At 37.2% G+C, this 23060-nt stretch overlaps 1 protein-coding gene and 1 pseudogene across 1 annotated transcript in view; one reads left to right on the plus strand and one right to left on the minus strand.

Moving 5' to 3' along the window:
- Atf6 (activating transcription factor 6) overlaps positions 1-23060 on the minus strand; it is a 143312-nt gene that overhangs the window by 41218 nt on the left and 79034 nt on the right. The window lies entirely within an intron of this gene.
- On the plus strand, positions 5306-5938 carry LOC150057888 (ADP-sugar pyrophosphatase pseudogene; annotated as a pseudogene).

Raw genomic sequence — 23060 nt, forward strand, 5'->3', positions numbered from 1 at the left:
GCGGGTGGCTCACGCCTACAATCCTAGCTACTCAGGAGGCTGAGATGTGAAGATCTCAGTTCAAAGTCAATCGGGGCAGAAAGTCCTGTGAGACTCTTATCTTCAATTAACCTCCAGAAAATGGCAGTGGCACTGGGGCTCTAGGAGTAGGGTGGTAGTCTTGAGCTGAAGAGCTCAGGAAAAGCCAAAGGACAGTGCTCAGGCCCTGAGCTCAAGCCTGGAACTGGCAACAATAACAACAAAAAACAAAGTCTACAAAAACGAAGTCTACGAGACTCTTATCTTCAAGTAAACACACACACACACACACACAAAAACAGAGATGGAGTTGTGGCTCAAGTGCTAGAGCACTAGCCTTAAACACAAAAGCTCAGGGACAACACTCAGGCCCTGAGACCAAGCCCCAGGATCAGCAAAACAAATACTAATAAATGAGTAAAAATTAAACGACTTGGATGCTCGTGAACAAAGGGAGACAGATTGTTCACAGCCCAGCCAGGCTGAAAATGGCTGGTGACCATACTAAGCAGTGGCTGGGTATCCGTCTTAACCCAACTTTCTGAAGTCAGATACTGGCTGGTGTTTACTGGTGGGAAAATTCTTTGGTTCCCATCATATTTTGAAGGCAGTTCTCTAGACTTCCATAAAACCTGTGGACAGATAGCCTTTCAGTAAATTCCTTTTCTGCTGAACATTAACATTTAAGTTTCTGCTTTAACTAAAGTCATAGCAGGCTTCCACTGTTTATAGCTAAAAGCAGGACTGGCAGGCACAGTACTAGAATTTCATTTCTCACATATTTGATATTACTGGTTAATGTCTGACCTGACAACTTCTCCAAATTATCTTTTGTTAATCATGGTATTTGGGGTAAGTAAAATATAAGAGAATGCAGAGCCATAAAACAATGAATTCCCCATATCATTTAGTAATGAAAAATGGCTCTATCCCTACTATTCTCCAATTTCTTTATAAATATTATGTTATATTCTGGTCTTCCTTTAGATGTATTAAGTCCTAGACTGGCATGCCAGGTGTGTTTCTTTCTCCCCTGCTCTGCCTCTCACACACACAAAGTATTCCTTACCAACAAAGAGTAAAGAGAAGGAAGGCTCTTAGCAAGACATTAATTATAAAAAGGCAAATACTGTGATTTTTTTTTCTTTTCCTTTCTTGGAAAGGAGTGAAATTTGCTCCACATTTTGGATTTCAGGTCTTATAGAAAATTAGATCTTTTAGTAGGAATATGGTTATTGATAGGCTCTTTAGAACTAATTTGGTGATATTTCCTCAATCACATTGTGACCAATATTTCCTTACCACATTGCCATTTTCACCCAACCAGTGACCTCTGAGTGGTTCTTCTCTATTATAACTTTCTAAACTTGACACCAAGTCCCCTCATTTCCAATAATTTGGCCAATCTAGACACACTATCCATTCCTGCCTTTTATGAGGTTATTTTCTTTAGGTTCCTAACAGTGACAGTATATATATATATATATATATATATATATATATATACTGATATATATATATATATATCAGAGAATGATTCCCATATAAGAACCAATTAAACATGCATTTTTTTCTTCTGAATAATCAAGAATACAGGAAAGCATATATTTTCAAAATGTTTATGTGTGGATGTACTGCTATCCTTGTGAACTCTGGTGTTATATCAATTTTTTTGGTAATAGTTGATCCCATACAACTCTCTTTTCAAGAAACTTCTTCCTATCATGAAATCATCTCTCTGGAGAGTAGCAGGTTAGAGTTGCTATTATTTAAAATTACTACTTTTCTTGGGGAAAAAAAAAAGAATTAGCAAGCGACTGTTAGTTCCCTGCTGTCTGACAAAGAACTACTAAAATCCTTGGAGTTTTATGGATGAAGTCAATGGTTGGTGGGGATCTGGGACTGGAGCTAGTCACCAAAAAGACCAAGCCATTATAAGCCTGGAGCTTTCAGCCCCATCTCTCATTCTCTAGAGAGAGAAAAGGGGTTGGAAATGAAATTAATAATCATGCCTCTATACTGAGGCTTCCATTTTAAAAAGCAAAAATAAACCAACCCTCCCCCCAAAAAACTACAGCTCAAAAGGGGTTTGGAGAGCTTCCAGATTGCAAACACATGAAGATGCATGATGAGTAGAATATATGATCTCTCCCATACACTTGCCCATCTAGCCGGCCATCTGTATCCTTTGTAATATCCTTTAAAATAGATGGGCAAATAAAGTACTTCCCTCAAGTTAAGGGTTATAGAAACCCCCTGATTCAGCTGAAGGTATGGTTCAGATGACAGAGTGCTGTGTAGCAAGCACAAACCTCATGTGGTCAAAAGGAAAAACAAAATCCTGATTTAAATCAGAAGTTACAAGTCACAATATGGGGCTTGTGACTAGCATCTGAACTTAGAGGTAGCTTTGCAAGATTAGAGCCCACTTTAATTTATGGGCTCTAACACAGGAATTCCAGGTACATGGTTAAAAGAACTGAATCAAACTGGATACCATCCAGTTAAGTGCCTGCTGGAGAACTGCTTATTTGATGTCTAGTAACAATCTCTACTAGACTAGAGGCAAAATTTGTTTGAGTGACAGAAGAAAAGAAAATCTGAATGCCTAACTGGAGTATTTAGCTAATGGAGTAAGTTGTGGAATATTTAGGTTCCGATCACTTGGTAAAAATTCTATAGAAAAATATAATTCTCCAAAACATGAGAAAGGGTATCAATGTTTGTGAAGTAATGCATCTTCTATCTGGCGAATATAATGTAATCCTTCTATTAATTACAATAAAATTTTTATATTTATTAAAAAAAGAAAGAAAAACATAATCCTCATGAAGACTATAAGCAATGGTTCCTTTACAACCAAAGATGAGTTTATAAATATTTGAGCACTTTTTTTTGGCACTACTAGAAATTAAAATCAGGTTCTTATATTGCCGGACAGTGTTCTCTATCACTTGAGTAACACTTTTTTTTTTTTTTTGTCAGTCTTGGGCTTCAGCTCAGAGCTTGAGCACTATCCTTGGGTTTTCCCAAGGCTAGAGCTATCCCACTTGAGCCTCTGCACCACTTCTGGCTTTTTCCTACATATGTGATACCAAGGAATCGAACCCAGGTCTTCATGCATGCTAGGCAAGCACTCTACCACTAGGCTAAACTTCCAGCCCCTTGGGTCACTCTTGACATCCTTCTAAACTTAGAAGTTTAAGAAGAACTTTAACATTATAACTTTCCTACAATATTTACCTGTTTTAAAGGTTTAAGAAAGGTATTTCCTCATTTCTTAGTTTTTTGGCTGAGATTAGGTATAAGACTATCAATGGAATTTCCATTTAAGTTTTAGTTAGTAGAGTTCATGAATTAATTTTTAAGTAAAATTATTGATTCTAAAATGAGTTTTTAAAACCACTTATTAAAAATAAAACTAATGGGGGCCAGGAGAACAGCCTAGTGGTAGAGTGCTTGCCTAGCATGCATGAAGCCCTGGGTTCGATTCCTCCATATGACATACATAGAAAAGGCCGGAGATGGTGCTGTGGCTCAAATGGTAAAGCACCAGCATTGAGAAAGCTCAAGGACAGTGCCCAAACCCTGAGTTCAAGCCCCAAGACTGGCAAATAAATACATACATACATAAAAACATAAATAAATAAATGAAATAAATGGTTTCTCACCTTTTCTACCCTCAATTCAGATGTCTTTTTAAAAGGAACATAAAAAGGCTCTAAGTCTCTAGTACTAATTATAGATAAATGGTTCATAGTGAATATTACATTTAAACACTAATTCCTAAGATTGTTACTATAGAAGCTTTTATAATCATGTGCAAGGAGGGAAAAATCACAAAGAGATTAATTTTTGCCCAAGTAGGGACTTGAAAAATATTCCATCATCAATTTAGATACAATTTTAGAACAGGGAGAAAAATGCAAATACCAGAAATCTTGAACTACAAAGGACTTACACATTTTCTTAGTGAAAGGCATGCCTGGAGTTAAGAGATGATTTATTTCAGGCAAGCTTAGGATTTGGCAGCTTAAGAGCAAAAGGAACAAACAAAGATGATAGGTTACATTATATAAAGAGCAGATATTTTAAACTTTAGACAATTCATATTGGTTAGAAATTTAAGCAACATTTATAGACTTACCTTATATTGTCTATTACAAACTTGTGTGCAATTAAAAGTCTGACAAGTGGTATGTAGAGCTCCTGGCACTTTTCTGAATCAGATACAATAACCTTACAAGGGAATAAAGAGAACTCTTGAAGGGCAAGGGGATTTAAGAAAGACAAACAGATGTCTTTCTACTAGGCAATACCTTTTGTAGGTGGTGCTTTTCTGGAGTGTATTTTAAGCCTGAGTATATATTTAAAAATTTGGTTTTACTTTGTTATCATATTTGTTACTTTGAAAATAAAATTACTACTAAACCAGTTTACAAATTTTTCTAATATAGAAAGGTTATGATAGTCAAATACTTACATTAATTTTAGTAAGGTCAGATCTAAAGTGTAACATGTATTTTTTTCCAGATATAAATAAAAACATATAACTTTTAAATGGTATTAAAACAAAATTTTGTGTCTCAAATTAATTCATGTTATTCATGGAAAAATATAAAAAGTATATTCTTTTTACTCTTTCAGATAAAACATAAAAGTAAATGAAATGCTAGAAAACAGGTATTTTCTGGACAGACTCTCATAAACACCTCAGACAAACTTAGCAGATATTACTATTACCTTAGAAAAGCAAAATCTACCCACCAAAAATTTACTTCAAACTGAGAAACATTAGAAACAAACCAACAGGCTGGGAGTTTGGCCTAGTGGTAGAGTGCTGGCCTAACATGCATGAAGACCAGAGTTTGATTCCTCGGTACTACGTACATAGAAAAAAGCCAGAAGTGGTGCTGTGGCTCAAGTGGTAGAGCTCTAGCCTTGAGAAAGTCCAAGGATAGTGCTCAGGCCCTGAGCTTAAGCCCAGGACTGGCAAAAAAAAAAAAAAGATGGAATAGTGTAACATGTAGCTAGACCTCAGCCTGTCAACTTGTTCAGGGTAAAGATCAGATCTTAATCTATTTATGATGTGTCTGACACAATGTCTGGCATGGAACAGTGTTCAGTACTTGCTGATGAAATGACAAGGATTGATCTCAAGCAAATGAAATCATGTAATGTGACCTGAGGGTAAGTGTAGAATACTGTGTATAGATGAAATCCTGAAACTGCCAGCTAAGTTAGATCCCAATTGAAAGGGGCAAGAAGTGAGGACCAGATCCTAGCAATGCACCCCAACCTGGAAGGACCAAAGACAACTGGGTTAACTGTGGACAACGAAGAATCAGCAGAGTCTCCTCAGAGCACCAAACTGTACATTCTTTCAGCAGAGTTAATTTCAGAAGGAAAATGGGTCAAGCTTGAAAAAACAACTTACATGGATTCTACTGGTAAAACTAGAACTTGGGAAACAGTGAAACAGACAAGCAGGAAGGGACAGACGGCTGACAGCCTAGCCATTACCCTAGTGCTGCAGTGAACTCTTCATTATGAGTGCATTGTCCTGGTCAAACAGTGAAAACCCTGAAGCAGCTGCTCTACAGGAGCTGGAGGAAGACACAGACTACAAAGGAGATGTGCCAGAATGCTCTCAAGTTGTATGTACGGATCCGGGTTTGTCAGTATCATGGTATCAGTAACTTTCAATGGAGATGATACAGAAAATGTAAGGCCTAAGCCAAAGCCAGGGGATAGAGAATTTGTGGAAGTAATTTCTTTATCAGGGAATGACCTGCTGAATAGACCTGATGCTCTGGTAGCTGAAGAACATCTGACAGTGGATGCCAGAGTCTACTCCTACGCCCTGGCCCTGAAGCATGCGAATATGAAGCCATTCGAAGTGCCCTTCCTGAAATTCTGAGGCCCATATGTGATTTTGTAAATGAGATATCCTGGCCTTCTTCACAAAGACTTTGTATTCAACTTAGTTTTCTGTAGGTTTGAAAGTAGCTTTTTTTTATAAAATAAAAGCATCAGAAGGAGAAGTAAGGACCAGATCTTAGAGGCATGCCTATGCCTATGTTTGTCATGCTTATAACTTGGATTTAATAAAAGCCTATCAAGATATTTGGACAAGGAAAATACAAACACATGGATGCTATCAAGGGTGGAGGGGATTTGTAGAAGAGACTAAAGGAAGGGAATCTACTGCCATAATTCAAATGAGAAAGTAGGACTCATTTAATAGTGTAAGAGAATCATTGGGAGAGCTTTAAAAAGTAAAAGTAGGGCCGGGAGTTTGGCCTGGTGGTAGAGTGCTTGCCTAGCACGCACAAAGACCCAGGTTCGATTCCTCGGTACCACATACATAGAAAAAAGCCGGAAATAGTGCTGAGGCTCAAGTGGTAGAGCTCTAGCCTTGAGAAAGTCCAAGGACAGTGCTCAGGCCCTGAGCTCAAGCCCAGGACTGGCAAAAAATAAAAAGAAAAAAGAAAACCTAGATACGTAAGGCCATATAGTATGACGCTAAATGAAAGGACCTCTAGGATATAGAAACAAAAGCCATATAATGAGTGATTGTTGTCCTTAATGTACTATGTTATCTCTCATCTCTTTTGCTGTCCCTTGGTTATCTCATATTGTTACAGTATCTCACTTTGTTATCTGATATATTGGAAATATTTGTATTTGGTCATTTGAAATTGGATAGGGAAGGGGGGAAAACAAGATGAGGGGTGGGGATGGGGGGGAGGAAAATGGGGACCAAGACATGAGAAAGGGTATCAATGTATGTGAATTAATGCACCTTCTATCTGGCGAATATAATGTAACCCTTCTATTAATTACAATAAAAATATATGAAAAAAATTAAAAAATAAAAAGTAAAAGTAACAATGCTTGATGATATAGTTGGCATATAGATGAGAAAGGTAAAATTCAATACTATGTAACTATGATTGGAGAGAAAGAAGCCTATAAGTATGACATTGCACTGAATCATTCTTTATTAAATAGTTAAGGTCTTTGAGATAGTCAAAGACTCCTTGGTCAATCAGTTGGATTTTTAAAAATCTTAGAAAGCAAAATATACCAAGCAGAGCTGTGGCTAAAATGGTAGAGTGACAGCCATGAGCAAAAAAGCCAAGTGAGAGCATAAGGTCCTGTGTTCAAGCCCCAGTGCTAGTATAAAATGATAACAGTAATAATAATAATAGTTACAATGATATTTTAAGTACTTTCAATACAATAGTGTGCCTTCACTTGTAATGACAATTTCACAAAAACATGACCCATCACATAAATTACTATTGACTCAATTTTTTTTGTGTGTGTGTGTGCAAGTCCTGGGGCTTGAACTCAGGCCCTGGGCTTTGTCCTTGAGCTTTTTTGCTCAAGGCTAGCACTCTATTACTTCAGCTACAGCACCATTTCTGGCTTTTTTCTTTTTTTAAGTAGTTAATTAGAGATACGAGTTTCCTCCGCAGGCCAGCTTTGAACTGCGATTCTTAGATCTCAGTGTCCTGAGCAGCTACTGACTCTTATTTTATCTTTGTGATTTTATTTACATTTAATTTATACTTATTTTATAGTTACAAAACTAGGAGTTCAAAATGTGTCTATAATTTAGATTTACTATGTTTCCTAGATATATGTTTAATTCATAGAAGTCAGTGCTGAAGGAGAATTTCTTCTTTTAAAAGGAGCTAGGCATTGTGGTGCAGGCCTATAATCCTACCTACCTGGGCAACAGAAACAGGAGGGAAAGTCTCATTTCAAAACAATCAAAGCAGGGCTGAGGGTATGGCTAAGTGGCAGAGTACTTCTCTTTTAGACCCAATAGTGGAAGGAAGGATTTCTCCCTTTATAATTAAAAACATTCTTTAAAATGCTTTGTACAAACAATTATATAATGTCTTACTAAAATGCAAGTCTGATCATATTTCTGTGTTCTACAGGGTATGAAACAAATACCTTAAACATGGTTGCTTCATCGTCCTGCCATGTTTTGAGAGTCCTACACACTTTGAACCCCCCATGTAAATGGTCACAGCTAGGACAGTAAATACTACATATAGTTATTTTACATATGCATCTCAGGGTTTATACACTGTGTCTTTTTATAGTTCCTATCACAATACTATAATTTTGGATGTACAAGTCATCTTTCCCCAGCATTATAAATTCCTTTTGAATAAAGATTTTAATATATTTTTTACATATTCTATGGTAGCACACCGTCTGTGTCAGTATGAAAATTTACTGAATACTAAAACAAGGAAGTAAAACAGGATAAAATTTTATGAGACAGGACTTGAGTGGTAAAAGAGATATGTTTCAAGAATTTTTAAAAAATAGCTTCCTCTGAAAATTACTGAATGATCCTAGATATAAAAATCCATTTTAGACAACGGGTATCATGACATGTGAAAGGGTATCAATGTATGTGAATTAATGCACCTTCTATCTGGCAAATATCATGTAACCCTTTTACTAATTACAATAAAAAAAATCCATTTTAGAGACTTAGCAGCAATCTTCTGGATTGAACACCAGGGCTTTTTACTTACTAATAAATACTACTTTGTTCTTAAAAGAAATATATATGTGTGTGTATATATATATATATGTATACACACACACACACATACACACAAACTTATCATCAGCCATGCCATCCATGGCTCATGCTTATAATCCTAGCTACTCAGGAGACCAAGATCTGAGGATCATAACTCAAAACCAGCATAGGCAAAAAAATCCATGAGTCTTATCTCTAATTAACTAGCAAAAGCCAGAAGTAGAATTATAGGTCAAGTGGTAGAGCATTAGGTTTGAACAAAAATTTGCAGAAATAATACCCAAGCCTTGAGTTCAAGCCCCATGACTTCCAAACAAACTAAAAAAATCACGTAACCCGAGTTGGTGTGTAGAACAGTAGTTATACAGAATTACATGTTTGTGCAAAGGGAACATATTAGGGAGTGCTGGAGAAATGCACATAAAAAATAAGGGTGATGCTGGCTCTGACTCATGCTCCTACTATTTACTTATGGCTTATTAGTATGAGATTTGTTTTACTTGGCAAAAAAAACCAAACTTTCCACTAAATAACAGGAGATGTAAAAAACCCTCTACAGCGAAATAATAATCTGTAACTGGGTGCTATATCAACAGACTCCCCAGAGGTTAATACAAGCTGAAACCACTCCAGAATTACAAATTTCATTAGTTGCAAACTACTGCTAATGTAGCAATTAGCTGAAGACTTTATTCTGTAATGCTAAATACACATGTTGGAGCAAAGTTTACATTTACAATGAATTTTATTTATTTGTTTGTTTGTTTGTTTATATTTTTGGCCAGTCCTGGGCTTGAGCTCAGGGCCTGAGCACTGTCCTTGGACTTTCTCAAGGCTAGAGTTCTACCACTTGAGCCACAGTACAACTTCTGGCTGTTTTTCATATATGTGGTACCGAGGAATTGAACCTGGGTCTTTGTGCATGCTAGGCAAGCACTCTACCACTAGGCCAACGTCCTGGCCCTTATTTTTTTTTAAAGCTTTTCATCAACAACAAAACAGTCAAACACAAATTTTAAAAAGACAAGCCAAAGAATTTATATATTTTAGATAGATAGATAAACCGAGACAGAGAGAGAGAGAGAGAGAGAGAGAGAGAGAGAGAGAGAGAGAGAGAGAGAGAGAGACAGAGACAGAGAGAGAGAGAGAGAGAGAGAGATTCACCTAAAATTAACCCCTGGCCTTTGATTTTTCTTCACAATGCTTATTACAAACGGATAATTTATATTATATTATTTGTATATTTGTTGGTGCTGCCTCTAGAATGTAAGCTCTGGAAGAACAAGGTCTTGTTTTTGTCCGCTGCTGCATTCTTTGTAAACAGAACAGCCAGGCACATGATGTTTACATGTTCAGTAAACAGCTCATAGCAGGAATGACTGTAAATGGGTATTTTATACTTATGTATTTTACTAGAAAATAAACTCTATAACAAAGATCAGACCCCAAAGCCTCAAGACTGGGTAAAGTTGTTTCATAAGAATAGTTTTGAAGCCAGGAGTTTAGCCTAGTGGTAGAGTGTTTGCCTAGCATGCATGAAGACCTGGGTTCAATTCCTCGTACCACATATATAGAAAAGCAGGAAGTGGTGCTGTAGTTCAAGTGGTAGAGGACTAGCCTTGAAGAAAGATCAAGGACGGTGTTCAGGCCCTGAGTTCAATCCCCAGGACTGACAAAAAAATAGATTTGAACTATTTTATAATCTGAATTTAAACGAATCCTATTAATCTTTGCATGTGAAGTCACATATATATGGCATACCATGTCATAGTAATAGGTTCATCTGAAAATCAGAAATAGAATCACAACTTTGTGTAATTACAACTATAACAACAATTGTTCTAGAAGTTAAGTGTAATCTGGGTGTGGTGTCTCACATCTGTAATCCTAGCTACTCAGGAGTCTGAGATCTGAGGATCAAGGTTCAAAGCCAGCCCAGGCACAAAAGACCTTGAGACTCTTATCTCCAATTAATCACTAGAAAAGGGAAGTGGGGCTTGGCTCCAGGGACAGGGCAGTAGCCTTGAGCTGAAGAGCTCAGGGACAACACCCAGGCCCAGGGGTAGGGTGGTAGCCTTGAGATGAAGAGTTCAGGGACAGCACTTGGCCCAAAGTTCAAGCCCCATGACCCATAAAAAAAAAATGAGGAAGAAGATGAAGGAGGAAGAGGAGGAGGAGGAGGAGGAGGAGGAGGAAGAAGAGGTGAGAGGGGCGGTTAAGTGTAATGAAACTCTTTGGAACCTACACATGGTTTATATGTATCTATTATTAATACTTCTCAGAAAATAATCAAGGTGATATTGGTCTACGGATGAAAATACATCTGGATGAGCTCCTGACCCATTGTCGTGATGGGGAAGAGGAAGCATCATGGCTAGTTTTGTTAAATTTAATGCCTTATCCTATTTGTTTAGGAGTTTTTCATACAGTAAATCCACTGAAGTTGGAGAAATAAACATGTATGAAACACCTCATATGTGTTAAGAACTGGGCCTAAACTTGATTTATTATTTCATTTAATGTTCTCTACAATGTAAGAAGAGGTAACTATTAATATTTCTATATTAGAAAGACACTGAGGCTCTGAACAATAGCTCCCAAGAGCTTTCATTTTGTAATGCTGGTTAAAGCCAGGATTTATCTGACAAAAAAAAAGCCCATATTGGGGCCAGGAGTTTGGCCTAGTGGTATATGCTTGCCTGGTATGCACAAAGACCCAAGTTCGATTCCTCCGTACCATATACATAGAAAAAGCCAGAAGTGGTGCTAAGGTTCAAGTGGTAGAGCTCTAGCCTTGAGAAAGTCCAAGGACAGTGCTCAGAGTTCAAGCCCAGGACTGGAAAAAAAAAAAGCGCCCATTTTACATGATGGCACACAAAATATAAAAAGTTTCATCAGCAAAGTCTGCAAAAATTATTTGCTCACTAAACTAAAAAAGTAATGACTCCCAGTTGAATTTGGAAAAAAAAAAAACTTTTTTCTTCTTTTAAGCAAAACCACTTTTCTACTTTTTAAGCAGATGTTTATATACATTCACTTATTTCTCGATTCATTCTAGGACCTGATTATGATATTCCTATTTTTTTTGCTGTTTTCAGTAAATTAAAGGGGAAAAAACACTAATAGATTAAATGGAAGGTAGCAGACAGCTCCTATAATAAGCTCATTTTTAGTCCCCCTTTCATTTATGTCCTACACGAAGATCTACACAGGGATGTGTGTTTGCTTGCCTATTCCAGAATTTTGGTTTGGCTTGCCAAACTCAGAACATGTCTGCTATAATTATCTACACTGTATGTTATGTTTCCAAATAACATTTTACTGGGTAAGTATAAAGACTGGAAATTTAAGGTTGAGAAAGTTCAATCACAGGATGCCGTTTTATGAAGCTCCAGCAAAACCTAAAACCTTATGAAAGTCAAAAATTAGACAAAGAAAACTGATAGCTCAATATAACCTTTTTAATGTGACTTGGTTTTAATTCTTATTTTAAAAAGATACAGGATGAAAATAACACTCCCATACAATACTGAATATCCATAGGCAAAAAGTGAATTCTGATCCATAGCTTGTGCCAAATATACAAAATTAACTTAAAGTGGACCAGAGACCTAAATGTAACACATAAAACTATACATGCTAGATGAGGGGTGGGGGTGGGGGAGGGAAATGGGGACTAAAACATGTGAAGTAATGCACCTTCTATCTGGTGAATATAATGTAACCCTTCTATTAATTACAATAAAAAATATATGGGGTGTCGGGGTCCTTTGTCCCCGGTCCTTCTCGACTAGTAGGAGGGATGGGGAAAAACACGCCCCAACCAGGACAAGCCGAGAGGAGAGGGCCCACTGTCCTCGCGCACTCAGCCTTCTTTCCCCGGAGCACGAACAGAGACGCTATGCAGCTTCATCAAGGCAGGAAAATCTCTCTCTCCAATAAATCCCCTCCTGAGGAAGTCCCACCAGCTAATATGCCCTCACTCTAGGTCCCAGCAGAGAGTGATAAACACTAACACATTTGTAACCAATGGTAATCAAGTCTTGGGCCCTGCCTCTTGCACCTTGTCTTGTCTCAGCAGAAAGTTATGAGACATGGGGTTACTCGGCCCCCAACAATGGGGAAAAAATAAAAAAACTATACATGCTTTAGAAGAAAAGGTACATGAGGAAATCTCTGTAGCCTGGCAGTATTTTTTAGGACAATAAACACAAATTCTCTTGAAAATTAAAATTTTCAACTCTGAAGAACACTGATAAGGAGACTAAAAACGACAGATTGAGAGGTATATTTGCAAATACTACAATTGATAAAGACATGTGCTAAAAACTTGGGAAGAGTCTGGAGGATAGTCAATCAGGAGGGGGCATGGAGGCTTCATGCCCTTCCCACACACTTAACTCAAAGCATCTCTACATCTGTGTCCATTATAATAGTAGTAAACTTCCAAACATAAACACTTCCTTGCTGGCATTAGCAAAGCAGTTTCCCAAGTGTGAGCTGCTTTAGCCAATAACAAAAAATGGAAACCCGCAGCTCAACATTCCACAGGAGCTGAATTCTGCCAGCAATCATGTGAACTTATAAGTGGATCCTTCCCCCAACCAAAATCTGAAATTACACTGTAGCCATAGTTAACACTTTAGCTGTAGCTCCTAGAGAAAAAACCCTGGAACAGAGGACTCAACAAAGCTATGCCTGGACTCCTGACCCACAGAAACTGTGATAACTGGGTACTATCTCAGGCTACTAAAAACAAAAAAGAAACAAAAATAATGCCTGAATTAAAAGTAAATCTAGTATCTGTTCAAAGAATCTATGCAGATATTAACAGATATTTGGCCAAAGAAGTCTTATAGATAGCAAATATGTATGTTAAAAGATAGTCCAAAGGCCGGGAATTTGGCCTAGTGGTTAAAGTGCTTGCCTAGCATGCATGAAGACCCGGGTTCGATTCCTTGGTACCACATACATAGAAAAAAGCCAGAAGTGGTGCTGAGGCTCAAGTGGTAGAGCTCTAGCCTTGAGAAAGTCCAAGGACAGTGCTCAGGCCCTGAGCTCAAGCCCAGGACTGGCAAAAAAAAAAAAAAAGATAGTCCAAAAAGTATTACTAAGGAAACGTAAATTAAAGATACAATGAAATACCATTAGGAATGGCTAAGATTAAATATACTGGTTACATCAAGGGTTGGAAAAGGTGTGTAGGTACTGGAATGCTAATAAATTGCTGTTGGGCAAATAAAATGGTACTAGTTTAGTAGTTCTTAAACATATACTTACTAATATCTTAACCCAGCCATTTAATTTCTAGGTGTTTACATAAGAGAAATAAGAACATATGTCCCACAAAGGCTTGTAAATAAATATTCACAATGACTTTTTTGTAGTAGCCAACAGCAGAAAATGAGTGGGGACATGTGGTGGTGAATCCCTAAACCAGAATACTCATTAATGGAGAAATAAATTATTGATACTGATTTTGAAGTTCGTAAAAATGAACCTCAAAAGAGTAATTATTCTAGAAGAAAAAAAACATAAGTGCTTTACATAAGATTCCAAAGATTATAAACTAATTTATAGTATAAGAGGAATATCAGTGGTTGCCTGGTGGCAGAGGGCACAGTGGACAGGAAAAGCTGAAGCAACTCATAGTTGGGGGAAATAATAAGCATGCTATGCTATGCTATGATGGAGACTTCAAAATAACATGCGACGCTGTGTTCTCTAAGGAAGACTTGTGTGTGTGTGGTGTGCATGTGCACACACTCACACACATACATACACACCAGTCCCGGCGCTTGAACTCAGGACCTGAGTGATGGCCCTAAGCTTTTTTGTTCAAAGCCAGTGCTCTACCACTTCATTCACAACTCTACTCTGGCAATAGAGCCTCACAGACATTCCTGCTTGGGCAGGGTTACAACTACAACCTTAGATCACAGTCTCTTGAGTAGCTAGGTACAGGCATAGGCCACCAGCAGCCAGCAAACAAGACTCATTCTTAACAGAATAATATATCGGGAAAGAAACACTTAACTGAGTAACAGAAGCCTGGAAAATTTAAATATTATAGTTGAATTTTCAAGATTATTATAAGGTATATTATAATTAGTTGAAAATGAAAAGTTAGTCTATGAAAAAGTCTATTAAGCCGAAGGCTTTTCTGCATACTTTCCATCAGTGCTGCACAATGGATAAAGTGCTACCACAGTTCAACCCTGTTAGGACATCACAGACATTTAATATGAAATGTATTCATGCTGGAGCTTGTGATACCACAGTTGTTTGTGCTAATATACTGACTTATTACCAAAGTCAGCATATTAACTCTAAGAAGCAAAGAATATCTAAGTGTACACTTCCCTTCATACACTTTTTAAATCTCTTTTTAAAATTTAATTTTATTGTTGAGGTACTATACAGAGGAATTACATACGTAAGCTAATGAGTACATTTCTCGTCCAACATTGCTAATCCCTCCCTCATTTTTCTCCCTCTTTTCCCCCTAAACCCACCCTCAAGCTGTAAAGTTCATTTCCAACATATCTTGTGAATATTGCTGTCACATTAGTTTGCTCTTTGTCCTTTGCCTCCCATTTGTTGGTCCCCTTTCCTACCTCAATTCACCCCAATTAGAATGGTCATTATCAAGCAATTTAATAACAACAAATACTGGCAGGTATGTGGCCAAAAGGGAACGCTGCTACACTGCTGGTGGGAGTAGAAACTTGTTCAGCCACTCTGGAAAGCAGTATTGAGGTTCCTCAAAAGATTAAACATACACCCCACTCCAGACTGTTGGTTTCAAGAATGCAGATTGCATTGCAAAGTCCAAGTGATGGAGCATTGGGGCCAGCGTACTGTTTGACAGGCACATTTGTGCTGGACATCTGGGAGCCCTTTGTATCACTTGTGTTGACAAAGGCTCCCATAATCCTAACCTACTAGAAACCAGTTGGGGGTGGATATGATGGGGCTTCTGTGCTATTGCTGGGATTGGGAGAAATACAACCTGCAATTTAAGTGGAAGCAAAAATATTTATTTAAAAAAGATTAAACATAGAGCTCACCCATGACCAGCAATCCCACTTCTTAGTATTTACCCAAATGACCACAAACAAGGCGATACTAAATCTACCAGTGCAACCACATTCACTAGAGCAGTATTTACCATTGCTAAGATATGGAACCAAGGTCGATGAATGCCTCAAGAAAATGTGGTATATACACACAATGGAATTATATGCTGCCATAGGAAAGAATGGCATCACCCTATTTTCAAGGAAATGGAAAGACTAGGAAAAAATTCATATTAAGTGAAGTAAGCCAGACCCAAAGGAACACAGACTCCTTTATTTGTATTAACTAGTATATGTCTAGGATAGTCCTAGCAGAGGATCACAATAGCTCAATAACTATGTACACATGAACATAAATGATGCTAAGTGAAATGAACTCCAAGATATGGAAACAGAGTTTTATCTTTGTTATTGTTGTTTTTAATGTACTTTGTAAAGTTATTCTTCTTTTCTTTCATTTCACCTGTTTATCCCCTGTTGTCAATGTATTTAATTTTCATACACTCTTAAATTGCATTTGACTTCATTCATTTTCAAAGACTAATTTTCTAGATTTATAATGCAACACAGATAGTCCTGATTTTTAAAATGTACCAAAAAAGCTAGTTTGCCACATTATGGTAAAGTGAATATGGTAATTAGAATACAGTATCAAATTGATGGGTTGGCACCCAGTTCATGTACTACACTGTGCTGTGTACTGAGAACAGAGAGATGACAAAAACAGAGAAGGTATTTGCCCTCAGAGTAACTAATAGCCTGGTAGGGACCACAGATTCTACGCAAACAATCACTAATTGTTTATATACTACATTCCCACTGTTGGCTAAATCATTCATCTTACTGACATCCAAGCGATGTGCTTTGCTTATTATGGATAAACAACTCCTCAAAGAGAATGACAGAACAGATATAGCAGACATAGCAGATTAGCATTAATGTGTTAAAATAAATACTACACAACTGGGACCTGGAGTTTGGCCTAGTGGTAGAGTGCTTGCCTAGCATGCATGAATACCCGGGTTTGATTCCTCGGTACCACATACACACAAAAAAAACAGAAGTGGTTCTATGGCTCAAGTGGTAGAGCTTTAGCCTTGAGAAAATCTAAGCAGTGCTCAGGCCCTGAGCCCAAGCCCAGGACTGGGAGAAAAAAAAATACTACACAACTATTAGCTTAAGATATTGCAGGAAAAAAAATGTCCAGTGTTGAGATTTTTTTAAGGTGTTAGAAGTTAAGTAACTCAGCCTCCAAAATGAACAAGTCAATGCATATTGAGGGACGAGAGGAAATGACATTAGTGTTTCAGACTTAATTCTGAGTCAGATCATAAATCATCAACTTTTCCTAACTATAATAATTGCCTCCTTAGATAATTAAGTTTTGTGACATCATCAAAATGCTTGCACCAAATTCTATTTAGATGTAAAATGTTAACAGGCTGCTAATTTTTTAACTTTTTATATGGGGGGTGAATCTAAAGTTTTTTTTAATAAAAATTTAATTAGAGACAGGTCTAGCAACTTTTATATTTTTAAAAATCTACCATTACCAAAAAAATAAAACTCCTTGTTCAAAGTTTGCAAGATTTTTGATGTCTTAAAGACCACTGTAAGTATTATTATTATTATTTTTTTTTTTTTTTTTTTTTTTTGGTTGTGGGACTTGACCTCTGGGCCCAGGCGTTGTCCCTGAGCTCTTTAGCTCAAGGCTACCACCCTACCCCTTGAGCCACAGCACTACTTCTGGGTTTCTGGTGGTTAATTGGAGATAAGAGTCTCATGGACTTTAGTGTCCGGACTAGCTTTGACCTCAATCCTCAGTTCTCAGCCTCCTAAGTAGCTAGAATAACAGACATGAGCTACCACACACAGCTCAGTATTATTTTATTTTATTTTTTAATCTGGTTTAAATTCCATTTGCTCTTTTATTTTTCTTAGTAGTCCTACTGCAAAAAACCAAAATTTGTTTTTCAATTTTCTCTATGCTTTGCTTTAAACATAAAAACACTAAACAAATGAGACAAACTGCCTTGTTTTTCTTTAGAATTACCTGTCAAGGGCTGGGAGTTTGGCCTAGTGGTACAGTGCTTGCCTGGCATGCATGAAGACCCAGGTTCAATTCCTTGGTACCACATATATAGGAAAAGCTGGAAGTGGTGCTGTGGCTCAAGTGGTAGAGCTCTAGCCTTGAGAAAACCCAAGCACAGTGCTCAGGCCCTGAGTTCATGCCCCACGACTGGCAAAAAAAAAAAAAAAAAAAAAAAGGAATATCTGTCAAGCGTAAAGCCTAGCCCTATTTTTAGGTTTAGATGTATAATATATAAACAAACCACAATAGTCTCTACTGATCTCTATTCTACCTTTATATCTTTGATTCGTTTTATATGTATACATAGGACAGGGATACAGGATTTGCTGAGCATATGCAAAGCTGTGGAAACATTAAACAAGAGCAAGAAAGAGAAAGAGAACACACAGAGAGAGAAAGACAGAAAGAGACAGAGAGAATCTTTTCCTTAACTATGTTTAGGTTATTTCCTCTTCCTCTTCCCTTCAGTGTCAAATTTATCAAACTCTCTGTTTAATTTCTTTTACATTCCCTGCTATCTGTTGGCTCTTGTTCTTCTATTAAGTAGCACATGGCTTGGTTTTCCAAAGGGCTTATGTCTTCTAAAGGGCTTAGTCTTTTTCTCTTTGAAAAACTAACTGAAGCAACCCAATACATGTTTTAAGTGTACAAGCAATACAATTAAAACTCAATCTGGGGCCAGGAGTTTGGCCTAGTGGTAGAGTGCTTGCCTAGCATGCACGAAGACCAGGGTTTGATTCCTTGGTACCACATACATAAAAAAAAAGTCAGAAGTGGTGCTGAGGCTCAAGTGCTAGAGTTTTAGCCTTGAGAAAAATCCAAGGACAGTCGTCCCCTGGCCCTGAGCTTAAGCCCAAGACTGGTTAAAACAAACAAACAAACAAACAAAAAAACTCCAATCTGAGTTTGCTATCATAGAGTTATAGTAAAAGAATCCATCTATCTGGGTCTTAGTTTTTCCCATCTATAAAATGAGAATAAAAATTGTACTTACCTCAGCCGGGCGGGCACGGTGGCTCATGTCTGCAATTCTAGCTACTCTGGAGGCTGAGATCTGAGGATCAAGGTTCAAAGCTAGCCCAGCACAAAAGGACTGGAGACTCTTATCTCCGATTAACTTACAGAAACATGGAAAGTGGGGCTTGGCTCAAGGCTAGGAAAGTAGCCTTGAGCTAAAGAGCTCAGGGACAATGCCCAGGCCAAGTTCAAACCACATGACCCACTAAAAAAAAAAAAAGTACTGACCTCAAAGAAATAAGAATTAAAGACCAACATATATCACTGTGTAAGTGATATACAATTTTTTAATTGCCAGCTATATAAAATAAAATTCATTAATTTGGGGGCCCACCTTATAAATTGACATTTAGTTATTTTTGTTATGGCTGCTTTTAAAATTTCTTAACGTGGCCAGAAGCATGGCCTAGTGGTAGAGTGCTTGACTAGCATGCATGTAGCCCTGTGTTCGATTACTCAGTATCATACACAGAAAGGGCCAGAAGTGGTGCTATGGCTCAAGTAGAGTACTGGCCTTGAGAAAGCCCAAGGACAGTGCTCAGGGCCTGAGTTCAAGCCCCATGACCCACAAACAAACAAAAAAAAAGTTGTGTACCCCTTTTTCTCCTTTTGTAGTCCTGGGGTTAAAATTCAGTGTCTCTCCCCTATGACCCAGCAATTCCACTACTTGGCATTTACCCAATCGTCCAGAAACAAGGGCATACTAAACCCACTAGCACAACGATGTTCACTGCAGCACTATTTACCATAGCAAAGATATGGAACCAGCCCAGATGCCCCTCAGTAGATGACTGGATGAAAAAGATGTGGTATTTATACACAATGGAATTCTATGCTGCCTTCAGAAAGAATGACATCGCCCCATTTGTATAAGGAAACAGAAAGACTTGGAAAAAAAATCATATTAAGTGAAGTAAGTCAGACCCAAAGGAACATAGGCTCAATGGTTTCCCTCATTTGTAATAATTAGTACAAACCTTGGATTGTCCTAGCAGAGGATTACAATAGCCCAAAACCTAGATACATAGGCCATATAGGATGAGGCTAAATAAAAGAACCTCCAGGATATGGAAACAACAGCTATATAATGTGTGATCGTTGTTCTTAATTTACTATGTTACTTCTCATCTCTTTTGTTGTCTCTTGGTTATTCTCATATTGTTACAGTATCTGACCTTGTTATCTGGTATATTGTATAAATGTTTATTTGTTTATTTGAAAACAAGATGAGAGGAGAGGATGGGAGTAAGGAAATGGGGCCAATGAAAAGGGGTATCAATGTGTACGAAGTATTGTACCTTCTATCTGGCGAATATAATTGTAACCCTTCTATTAATTACAATAAAAATACACATATAAATTCAGTGCCTCATATTGCTAGGCTAGTGATCTACCACTTGAACCATATCTCTAGCCCTTCTTGCTATGGTTATTTTCAGATAAGGTCTCTATAAGCACCTGAGCCACTAACCTAAGTGGCTGCTGAGATCACAGGTGCATGGCACCGTGTCTAGCTTCCCTCTTTGGAGATAGAGTCTCACAGAACTTTCTGTCCAGCCAGCCTGGAATGGCCATCCTGATGTCAGCCTCCCATGTTGCTTGGGATGACAGAATGCATATCACAGAACCCAGCTATGGTCTCAAGAACTTTTCTGTCTAGACTGGCCTCTAATCTTGATCTTCTTGATCTCAGCCTCACAACAGCTAAAAATACAGGCATGTACTACTGACTCCTAGCTGTTTTTTGTTCTTTTTTACAAACATTGCATTTTCTCTTCTCTCGCTGTTATCCTACATTACTCTCCAGGTATACCATAAATCTATATTATGCATATGATTCTATTATTTGCTGTATTAACAAAGTGAGCTTTTTGTTAGTTCAGAAATATGGATGATCTAGTATCTTAAATGTGTCTTTCTTAAAATTAATTTGTTGTTATTAGAGAGGTGATGTGCTGAGGAATTACCATTACCTGAGTCAAGTAATCAGTACATTTCCTTTTGTAGAGTGTCTTCTGTTTCCTTATTATCTTCTAGTCCCTCCCTCCTGCCTCCTGTCTCCACCCACAAGTTGTACAGTATAGTTCACTTTCATCCATGTCCAGTGAGCTCCACTGCTGCACTCTTTCAGCCTTTCCCCCTTGAGTTCTGTGCTTCCCCATTCCACCTTCTAAAGACATACACAAATACACCATTCATAAAGAAGATAGAATCATCAAAAACCTAAAAATAAAGTTGTTTCCTTGGAGTTTCAGTGTGTATATTACTTTATATAAATATGAAGAGGCACTAGTCATTGTACCTCTCCTAAGAGTATCTTCTTTTGGTCTCACTGTTTATTCGAATATCTAGACTCCTATATAATTTGTTTTATCCCACTTTAGATCTAACTTCTGCATATCAGACAGAACATACACCATTTGTCTCTCTGAGCATGGCCTACCTATTTAACATGATTTGCTCTAGAGCCATTCATTTTCTGCAAATGACAGTATATATTCTTTCTAATGGCTATGTTTTATTTCTTAAGAGAAATTGTGTTCCAAAGGGTTCTAGTTTGAGTCCCAATTACTTTTTCTTTTTTTTTTTTTTTTTTTTGCCAGTCCTGGGGCTTGAACTCACAGCCTGGGCACTGTCCATGAACACTTTTTCCTCAAGGCTAGTGCTCTGCCACTTGAGCTACAGAACCACTTCTGGCCTTTTCTGATTATGTGGTAACAAGGAATCAAACCCAGGGCTTCATGAATACGAGGTGAGTAATCTACCACGAGGCCACACTCCCGGCCCTCAATTACTTTTTAATATTATTAGTGTATGCTAACTGTACAAAGGTGTTTCACTGTAGTATTCCTTAAGTATATGCTGTACATTTGTGAGATTAGCCCCTTTTATTACCCTCTCCTTTCTATGTTCCTCATTTCTTTACTTTTTAACAACCTTCAGTGAATTGCATCTTCATATACAGACACAATGTATTTTGGTATATAATCAAGCAACTTTAACAAACAGAAATAGTGAAGTAATACAAAACTTCACTAACACCATCTAGCAGATCTCACAACAAAAATGTTTAGGTTTTAGAGAGCGAGAGTAATTTGGGTTTGGTTTCTAGTTTTATTTTTTTTTTTAAAAAAAGGTCTTATTCCATAGCTGACCTTGAATTAACAATTTCCTACCTTAGCCTCCCAATTCTGGAATTACAAGATGGATTACTGAGCCTACCTTTGCCATGGTTCTAATGCTAGTTTTTGTTGCAGCTATTTAGTCTCTCTTTGCCTGTTTCTTCATGTGTAAAACAGAACTAGGAACAATTAATTGTGTGTAAAGAACCAATGAGATTATGTATGAGAAAGAGTTTTGTGAATATAAAGTTGGTAAGATTAAAAGTGTCAATGTGTACCATGAAATGAAATAGGAAAAGAGTTGCTGATATAATCATTAAATAAACATAGATTAAGTAGATACTTAAACAACTCTGCTCTATTTTTTATAATGTATTTGTATATTACAGAAAGTTAAAATAAAAAACAGAAAAAAGAGCCTTCCAAAAAAGAGGGTTTTTTAAATGTTTAATTCCATCTTCAAAGACTCCAAAAAAACTATAGAGATTCCCTTCTTGAATACTTGTTTGTTAAACATGAAATATGATGTAAAAATCAATGTTAATAAATTCTTTAATAATATTCCAAAATTTTAAAAAAGCAAGTATCTTTCCAAACTCATTTATTTTCATTCTTTCCAGCTAGAATTTGGCTGAAAGGTCATGAGATTAAAGACGAGAAAATAGCCAAACTCCAAAATCCATGTGTATGCTCAAGTGATAAAGTCTCAGAAACAAAAGAAGGAACTGTGTCCTTCTGAAGCAGATGTTATAAACTGAACAATATTTCCTTTCATTACTAAGAAAATTCCTCCACCCCCTGAAGATCATTTAGACATACATAAAAATTTAGTTTAGTTTAGTGTATGTGATCACATTTATATATAAATTACTTACATATGCTTTTAAAGTTCTGTGAAACAATTACATGCATCGAGAAAAGATGTGACAGGTAGGGCTGGGAGAGAAAGGGAAGAATGACAGAAGGGGTGAAATTAATCAGGATGCATTGTACCCACAAACTGATATGTTGAACAGCTAATTAAATTTTTTTAAATTATGTGTGTGTGTGTGTGAGTGTGAGTGTGTGTGTGTGTGTGTGTGTGTATGTATAAAGCATGACATTGCTTTACATATTAGGCATTAACTAAGAATTATTACTATTTTGTAAAACTT

This window comes from Megascapheus bottae, chromosome 10 (assembly GCF_031878675.1).
Source record: "Megascapheus bottae isolate mThoBot1 chromosome 10, mThoBot2.hap1, whole genome shotgun sequence".
Taxonomy (NCBI): domain Eukaryota; kingdom Metazoa; phylum Chordata; class Mammalia; order Rodentia; family Geomyidae; genus Megascapheus; species Megascapheus bottae.